We start from the raw sequence: 9,624 nt of genomic DNA on the forward strand, positions 1-9,624 counted from the left end.
GCTCCCTGCTCCCCACGCCCCATCATGCCCTGGCAGCAGGTCTCTCAGAGTGTGGTCCTGGACCAGCCACATGAGACACCACCTGGGAACTTGTTGAAAATGCAAGACCTCAGAGGGGAGGATAGTATAGCTCCGTGGTAGAGTGTGTGCCTAACATGCACAAAGTCCTGAGTTCGAAATCCAGTACCTCCACTGAAAATAAATAAATTACCATCACCCCAAAATATGTTTAATAGAAGAAAACAGTAACAAAATGCAAGACCTCGGGCCTTACCCCAGATTTAGTGAATCAGAAACTCTGGGGGAGGAGGGGCCCAGCAATCTGCATCTTACCAAGGCTTGCAAGGGATTCTGATCAAATTCAAGGGTGAGAACCTTTGGTCTAGTTCTATGGGCAGTTCCCCAAACCACACAGTGTGTTGGATAACTCTCCACATTTTCACACACTGTTCTCTTTGCCTAGAAGTCTCCTCTCCCTCCTGCTCCTCTTTAAGAGCCATCTCAAGAATCACCCCCATTTCAGTAAATCATTTCGTGACCAGTCTCCTCCCCCGCCGCCCCCGCCCCATGGTGACTGTTTCTCTCTCCTGCGTTTCCATAGAAACTGGTGAAAACGGCTATCTTTCAAGTGCTCACAGTTTATGTGTCTGCCTCCCTAAAAGCCAGCAAGCTCCCCAAGGTTGTAACTGTGTTTGTCCTGGGGCTCAGAAAATGTTCATTGAATCAAAGTATTACTGAAGATAAACAAGGTCCTACTGTAGAGCATGGGGAACTGTATTCAATGCCTTGCAGTAGCCTAGAATGAAAATGAGTATGAAAAGGAATGTGTATATATATATAATTGAATCACTGTGCTGTATGTACACCAGAAACTAACACAACGTTGTAAATCGACTATACTTCAATTTAAAAAAATGTTACTGAAAAGCAAAATTCAGAGAGAGGAGGAAAAAGAGGGGAAGTGGACAGCATGCAGGAGACCGACACCCACGAAATGGCACCAGCTGACGCTGCTGAGTCCCGTCTGTGCGCTGGGGACCGCGCTGCGCGCTTCTCCGGGACCGGGTCATTTAACCCTCCCAGCACTCCTGTAGGTGTTACGGGACTCATCTCACAGAGAAGGAAACTGAGGCACAGAGAGGTTACACAGCATGCCCGGGACGCCTCCAGGAGGTGCGGGGCGGCGCCGCGACTCACACGCAGGTCGTGCTGCCCCGGCAACGCCGCCGCCTGGGAGAGGGGGCAGCATCGTCGGAGCCTTTGTCAGCGTGCCCCTGTTCAACACGCTTCCTCGGTGCCTGCTCCGCGCCAGGCTGAGAATCCAAGTCGGAGGCAGAGGAGGGCGCAGATGAGGCAGTGGCTTCTCATCTGGCCTTAGAGGAGCTCGCCCTTTAGCGGGGAGGAGGGATCTGTGAACCAGGAACAGGGTTCCCTTGAGGACAAGGACTTCGGGATATTCCAAGCGCTGCGGAGATCCCGCAGCAGGCAGGGTGGATTTGCTCTGCCAGGAGTTGAGACAGAAGCATAAATTCACAGGCAGAGGAGGGAGGGAGGGGAAACATAAGGTTCAAGGCAGAAGGAAGCGCAGAAACGGTGTAAAGGCAAGTCAGCTGAGGAAGAGCTGTTGGGGGGCCGGGGGGGGGGGGATGGACTACGAGCGCGTGCCGGACACTCTGGGCTGATTCACTGCGCATCCCTTCCCAGCGTGCCGCCTGTACTGAAAATACTGGAACTAAAGCTGTATTTCCAGAATGCCTTGAAGCCATCTATGGTCCCAGGTGTGATTCTGCCAATCAGACATGCTTTGCAAAACCCACCAGTCTGCGGTATGCAGGGGCAGAACACTTACTTAAATGATCACTGTGGTCACCTGGAGAAGAAAGTGTCTTTGGAAATCAAAATGCCGATACGCCAAGTGGCTGTGGTAATAAACCTTTATAGCAAGAGCTGAAGACTTTACACACTGTAGGGTTGGATGGCTTCTTGAGTCCCTACAGAGCATAAAAAAGATTACTTCCTGCGTCCCTTTTCGGCACCAGGTTCTAGGTCAGTTAGGATTAGGTTCAGCAGCAAGAGTCAGAGATTCCAAATGCCAGTGGCATAACCACTTTAGAAGTTGATTTCTGGCAGAAAATTCCAGAGGTCGTAGTCAGGGCTGTGGGCACCGTCCAGCTTGCTGTCCCTCCCTCCCTGGGCTGTGTCCCTCATTTTCATCATCCAGGATGCGAGCCAGCACATCTGTGTTCCAGGCTGTCGGATGGAGAAAGGGGCAAAAGAAAAGGGACAAAGAATGTTCGCCAGCTCCCTCCCGAAAGTTTTCGGAAATTCTCTCAGGGTACTTTTGCTTACATTCCCCTCCCCAGAACTTGTCACCCGGCCACATGACTTGGGAATATCATTAACAATTGTTTTAAGCAGCAAGAAGGAGACTGTAAGCGAGGGGGTTCTCTGTAGTCTCCCCGTGGGACGCATGCTGGAGAGCATCCCAGGAGGACACTGGTGCAGGTGGGAGCTGGAGGGAAGGACTTGATGTAACATGCCAAGTATTTTGGACTTTATCCTACTGACACTGAGGAATGACCTGATAGGGTTAAGCAGGAGAGAGATGGAAACTGAGCTGTGTTTTACAGAGACCTCCCTGACAGCTATGTGGGTAGGTGCTCGTGGGGTGATACTATGATCCAGAAGCCAGTTAGAAAGCAGTGGCCCTGGTCCAGGTGAGAGGGGATGAGGGCCTGGACAAGGGGGATGGAGAACAGAGGATGGAAGAGTAAGACATAGTAGGGGAGAAGAGGATGGACCTCGGTGACCATTAGGAGGTGGCAGTGAAGGAAGATGTTTAGGATGATGCCAAGGTCTTTGGCTTGAGCAACTTGGTAAATGGCAATGAGGCTAACCAAAATAAAGAAAGGAGTACAGAAAGGAAGGGAGGTTGCTGCTGGTGCTGGGGAGGATGTGAGCCATTTGACTGGGGATGTGCTGAGTTTAAGGTAACTATTGGGTGGGCGATGTTCAGCAAACAGACAAAATATGTCTGAAGCGCTGGAGAGAAGGCAGGGCTGGAGTGTGTGAGTCTACGTGACAGCTGCAGACACGAATTGGTGGTGGCATGACTGGAAAAGGATGGGGGAACCGAGTCAAGGACAAAGCCTGGGGAAGTGCCAGTGTTGTATGAATTCTCTGCAAAGTCCATTCTGATGGAAGAGTCTTTGGGAATTGCAGCTTAAGAAATTCAAAGCTGCAAAACATTCCTTTCCCAGGTATCCAGAACCTGGGCCAAATCTCTGGATTTCAAGATAAGGTAAAACTGTCCAAGGCTTTTCATCTCCCTGGCTGAATTCCCTTTACCTGTAAAGTTTGGGGGAAAAGTCATAAATAAGGTTGAAGTTTCCAGCTACTCTGTAATACAGTACAGTCCCTGCCCAGAAAACCTCCCACCCCTCTCATTGTCCAGAGAGCTGGGGGCTGGATGAGGTCTGCAGGCTAGGACACGTGTTATAAGCACTGACAGATCGGAGAGCCCTCTCAGATTAACTGCTTAAAACTTCTGGGTGATCGAATACCCTTCAGATTGCTTTCAAGGAATAAAAGGTTGATTGCTGGTCCCACAATCTGCTGCAATTCTAGGAAAGGTTAAAAAGATCTGTTTCTACACAGAACCCCTTACATTCCAATTGATTCTCATTGTCCTTCCCTTTCTCTGCTGCCTTCACCCCTTTTTCTTTCCTCCCCGTCCCTGGCTCCCTCCCTCCCATCACCTCTTCCTCCCCTTCCTCCTCCTCCTCCATTTCATTTTAAGCAGTTGGCTAGTATAACCCAGCTTCAACGCACTGCCTTCTTGAAATTCTACAATTTTAATTTGTAAACTACCTTAGGCCAAAAAATATGATCTTGAAGTACCCAGTTCTTTGGGTGATCACTAGCAGAGAGCCTTCAGCTGACAAGAATCCAAGGAGACCTTCACTTAATCTAGAAAGTGTTATAAATCCAAACTCAACAGAAACAACAAAAACCATCTAAAATTAAATGGTGGTATATTTGTCTAAAATTGGGAGGTCTGGGTGCAGGACTAGCACAGGATCCTATGAGTAGTATAAATTTGGGATTCATATGAATCCAGTCCAATAGCTAATATTTCTCACCTCATTGTACTTGGTATTGTCCATTAATATTCATCATGATGGCCCTAAAATAGTAGAAGAATAACTCCCATCAAACAAAGATTAAATTACAGTCCTTATGTTCTTGTAACTAAGACAGAAAAATGGGCAAAACAAGAAAAGGTAAGGAAAATACGGTAAAATATTTTGTAACACAAAATCCATTTTCTAAAGACAGCCCTTTATTCTGAGGTCGTGTCCTTTTTGTTGTTGTCAGTATGTCCTTTCTTTTATAAAAACAAAAACAAAAAAACAGTGGAGCCAGTCGATGACAGGTTCTTTTTGAATGACCTTACTTGGCAAAATTAAAAGTTGGCACACATCTCCCTTCCTAAATTTATTTTGGGATTGTATTTGTCATTGAAATGCAAAAGTCTAGGAATCTCTGGAATAGTGCATTTCCCGCAAGCTTGGAAACAGACTGGGATTTCTGTCTCTTTCCTGAGTGTTAGGCAGGGCTGGCTTCCCGTCCTCTCTCCCTGCCTGGACCACACTGGCTGGTGGGGACGCAGGGGCTTATTCAACAATAATTTACTGGAAATGGTTGATGCACAGGGACTCAAAGACTTAAACAGGGCTCTTACTTGTTTCCTCCATTTATTCCCAAAATGTTAAACATTTCAATTTTTCTTTTAAAACTGTGATTTTTAATATGTATGTTTTAAATAAATCTGTTACACAGTCAAAAGTCCCAGCATCCCTGTGTGACAGTGCTGCAGGGGACCCTCTGAAGCTTTGCTCGTCTGCCCCTCACAGACGTCCTGGAAAGACCTGGTTGGGCTCCAGCTGTTCAGATGAGAACATCTACCCCTTTTCTGCTTTTCAAAAAGGAAGGAAAGGAAGACTTGTGATCGCTACAGAACTCCCAAAGACAATAAAGATTCAGGCTTGTTTAAACAAACTTTTATTTTAAATAGGGTTCTCTGGCCTCCAAAATTTAAAAAAAAATTCAGAATTATATTTCAAGAATCTCAAAGAAAAAAAAACACCCTTTTGTGTAAGTTCTTAATCCACAGATTAATTAATCACTGAGACACAAACCTCCAGCTCTGTTACTAGGAGCCCCAGAGTGTTGCTTGGAGAAGCCAGGAGAGGTTGAGGACGATGAGCCTCTCTCCACGTGAGACTAGGAGACTGAGGGAGTTACCACAGGGAGTCAGTGCCTTTATTGCAGTGGTGAGGACAGACTTAAGAGAGGAAATGGATTTTAAAATAGTAACTCTCTCCACACCCACATTTTCACTGTACAATATTTAAGAAATTAGAATCGTTTTAATTCTACCACCTAAAAATACCTTGTTAACATTTTGATCGATACTTTTCCAGGGATGGATGCATGTATGCATGAAATGTATGGAAGGATGGACCCAGGAACGGATGGACAAACATACGGATATCTACACTACACTGATTTTAAGTATGTGAATGCATGTAAGAACCTATCACTAGTAGTTTTTTCTGGAGAGGGGAGTTGGTAAAATGGTGGTAAAGGGAGACTGATTTTTTTTAAATATATGATATTTGGATTTTTCACTTTGCATTATTACTTCCCAAATTTTTTAATTGTTAAAAAAAAAAAACAACTCAACAACAGTGCACTCACTCTTGGGGAAAGTGGGGCGGAGCAAGAGGGGGAATCCGGCGCCAGGAGCCTGGCGGGGAGGGGGAGGGAGGCAGCCCGCGCCTCAGACCCGCCCCAGGGCGACCCGCAGCTGCGGGGACCGCACCCAGGCCCAGCGGGAGGCGGCCCGCTGCGCGCTCTGCGGGAGGCCGCGGCTGGGCGGGGCGGTGAGGACGCGCGGGGCTTCGCCGCTGCGCTGTGCTGCACCCCGGTCCTACGTCACTGCGCACAGCCGCTCCCTCTCCGCGCTGATCCTCCCGCGGCGCCGGGAGCGCCGTCCTCGCCCCGCAGGGGAGCGCTCAGGGAACTACCAGGGGCCAGGACGCGGCGGCACCGGCCCCGGGGCGCCCTCTGGCGGGGCCGAGGTGCGGCGCGCGGCGGTGCAGGGCGGGGCGGCGGAGGGGCCTCAGACTCCGAAGCCAGGATGCCAGGAGCGAGAGCTTGGGTAAGCCGCCTGCGGACCTGCCCTGGTTTTCTGAGATTAGTTTTGGATTTGGATTTTGGTTTTCCTTTCCCACTTCCTTGCCTCTCCATCCATATGTCCCTCCATTCGTGTTGTTTCTGTTTTTTGGGTTTTTTTGCAATATCAATTATTTTTTCTCTTCTCCAAAGTAATGTTTATACATTGTAAAAAGTGTTGGAAAACACGAAAAATCTAAACAACGAAATAAATAAAGCACCTTTAACCAGTCATTTCAGAGATATGTACATGTTTTTCTCTTCTCATGTCTTTCTATAGGCGACATTCTATATAAGAAGCCAAGAGGCAGCCAGGCCTGGTCTCTAAGGGCTGGAGGCCCTGACTTTGCCGTTGGCCTGTCTTCTCTTTCACGAGGCCAGTTCAACACCAGGCCTGACTCCTCACATGGCACTGCCCAGTTTGTTTACATTACCTGACCTCGGCTTGTTCATCTCTAGTGGGATAGAGTAGTATTTCCCTGGAGTTCGGGCTTCTGTGATTGCTGTGGGACTCAAATGAGTCTTGAAGCTGCATCTGCAAAATTTCTAACCTTGGAAACTTCCTTCCTTATGCGTGATCCTCCGGCATCAGTGTTGAAGCCTCCCTGCTGATGGGGGGACATGGCTCAGCAGTGAACTAGTGCGTGGCTGAACTACACTGACTCCATCTTGTCAGCTTCACCTTAGGCCCGCAGTCCTGCCCCCTCCCCTCTCCTGTGACCGGACTTTACTCCCCAGGATTGCACCGAAGCCAGATGAATTCCTTATCAACTTTTACTCTGGCCTTCATCTGATACAAAAACTGGAAGAATGCCTTTGCTAACACAGATGGTTAAAGGTCATGAGACTCTCCAGGGGGAGGAAAAAAAATAACGCAGTTCCAGCCAGTGCCAACTGCGCTTGTCACTTGGGAGTCAGATTCTATTTTTAGCTTTGGCCCCTTTAAATCCCCGTTTCCCTTCCGATGGTGTGCATCTGCTGATACCCGTCTTCCATCGCCCCATCCTTCCTGCCTGTGGGTAAATTACCTGTAATATGCTTCATAATTGCGCTTTATGGAATTGCCCAGTTTGTTTTTCCATCTCAAAGTTCCTTCCCAGTTCAGAGGCTATTATTCAATATTTCCACCTTCAAACAACCAGACAGTCCCTCCCGCCATGTCGGGGCAGAGGCTGGGAGAGATCGAACAACTGCCCCGAAGGCACACAGCTTGGCCAGGACAGGGCCAGACCCGGTAGGTAGCATATAAAGGCACCTAAGCCACCTGCCCACGCACCATCTCCAGCAGAAGCTAGGAAAGGAGAGTTCCCTCGGGATCGGTCCAGGGCGTGACTGTGCCCAGGCAGGAGACGGAGAGGGGGGTTGAGGCTCTCAGACTCTGCTCTGAATGTTCAGTAGTGGGAGGGTGAGCCCATTATTTATGCATTTAGAATCTTTTTCTTTTTAATAATGCTCTTCACTTGCTGCAACAGAGCTGAACATGCCTTTAGAAGCCGTTCGAAGATTTTATACACTGGAATTTCTAAAACAGACAACTGTTTAGATGGATGTTAAATGACACTTGAAATTAAGCAGCTCTTTTGAACTGGTGGGATGATTATGTCTCAGGGACTGTTTGTGGAGATGCTCTGACCTGAACCTTTGTAAATACTGAGTGACCAGTTAGACGCTAAATGCTTTCTGGTCTGCAGACTGCAGCTTTCTTAGACAGTTTCAGAGACGAAGCCCTGAGCCGGGTAGGACCTGGAAGCAATCTGTAAGACTTGAATATTTATGCTTCAGTCCAGAGAAGAAGTTATCGAATTTTGACCTGGCTGAGCAACCAGTAAGAATTCTCCCATTAAGTCACATCATTTATGTCTTGTCTTGCTCTGACTCGTGCACCTGGTGGCAGTTCCCACAGGACACACTCAAACATGAGACTCGCAGCCCTCCTGTTAGTGCGATTTGCCTGTACTACCCCAAAGGGGCAGTCTGAGTGGGCTGCCCGGCAGCTGCCCTCTGCCGCCTTCCCCACACCCTAGTTTCTCCTGAGGCGCACGTGGGTGGGGGTAGCTGATAGGCCCTCCAAACTAGAAAACAAGAACCAGGAACATTTAGAGATGACTGCTGGGGGACAGACCGAGGTGAGAATACAATGCCCGGGGAGCAAAAGAGACCCTAGAAATGAGGGTTCTTTTGCAATCTCACCTCTGCATGTAGGCAGAGCAGAAGGTAGGCTTTGAAGGCAGAAGTGCCATCAGTACCATTGCCCCCATTCTTGTCGCTTTGCTTCACTGCAGTATGTTAGGAAGAGGCTCCCAGGAGGGCGACACGCACAGGCAGCTTCCAGAAAGTAAATATTCAGCACACTCCCAGTAGCCTGGCTTTGGGGACCTCATTTCTGACCACTTTCCAGGGTCAGGCAGCAGTGTATCAGGCAGGCCATTTTCTGAGGAACTCAGGGAGAAAATGCAGGCAGGAGAAAAGCTTTGGACAACTCCTTCCAAACCTCCAAGGAAAGCATATTCTGTGACCTAGAGGCAGAAGCGGTGAACTTCAGCCTGTGGGTTGAGAGCCGTGGCTAGCTCTGGAGCAAACCTGGCCAACACCAGCAGCCCCCGGGTAGCCTGGGGGCCAGGGCTCTGGGGGCCAGAGCGCCTTGCATTCCGGTCCCTGCAGTCTGTAGCGGTGGGCTCTGGGCTCCCGCAGGATGACCGCCGTGGGTGTCCTCTTGTTGGTCATCTTGCCGCCTGCCCGGCAAGAGCAGTGGCATTCACATGCACAGCACGTGCCCTGCATGCTAGCGGTTAGTCTACACCTGCCTGCTGCTCTCAAGAAACCTAATGAAATGCAGGTGTGTGGGAATGACAAGAGGGAGAAGCTTAAATTTACTCAAAATAATCTTTTTTTCAAGGAATTCATTTGCAAACATTTATACTTTATGGTAACTAATTTCTTGCCACATAGCTGTGAATGAGAACCACCAGCCCGGTCCACGGGAATGGGTTTCTGCTCAGATGCCTTGGGGACTGGAGTCTGCCCATGGCCTGGGGTTCTGACTACCTCCACAGTCTTTGCCAGCTCCCTCTCCTGGTTGGGGGAACCCCTAGACCTGTGTTTCCAGAATGGGTTGGCGTCCCATTCTGTCAGGATATGTTGCTAATGCTTTTTTAATGCTTACATGAGTTGCTGAATTTTTTTTGCCTACATCATGCCCAGGTGGGTTCCTGTCATTTATACAGAGTAGCAAACATGAATTTGCTATGAAGCGCCTGCCGGTTATGGAGGACCAGTCTAGAAGCTGGGATGGTGACCCCTTGCCTAGTTAAGCCCACTTCTGTCTCCCTCAAAAGAATATTTTGAGGCATGTAAAAATTACACGATATTCAGTTCCAGTGACCA

The 9,624-nt window shown here is 48.7% G+C and overlaps 1 protein-coding gene across 1 annotated transcript in view; it reads left to right on the top strand.

Annotated features, from left to right (window-relative positions):
* The window catches only part of SPATA1 (spermatogenesis associated 1), an 83,055-nt gene extending 77,416 nt beyond the window's left edge, over positions 1–5,639 (top strand). The window contains 1 exon segment of the mRNA XM_032494680.1: positions 5,487–5,639. The gene's annotated coding sequence lies outside the window, so the exon portion shown is untranslated.
* The last annotated feature ends 3,985 nt before the right edge of the window (positions 5,640–9,624 follow it).

Source organism: Camelus ferus, chromosome 13, assembly GCF_009834535.1.
Source record: "Camelus ferus isolate YT-003-E chromosome 13, BCGSAC_Cfer_1.0, whole genome shotgun sequence".
Lineage (NCBI taxonomy): Eukaryota > Metazoa > Chordata > Mammalia > Artiodactyla > Camelidae > Camelus > Camelus ferus.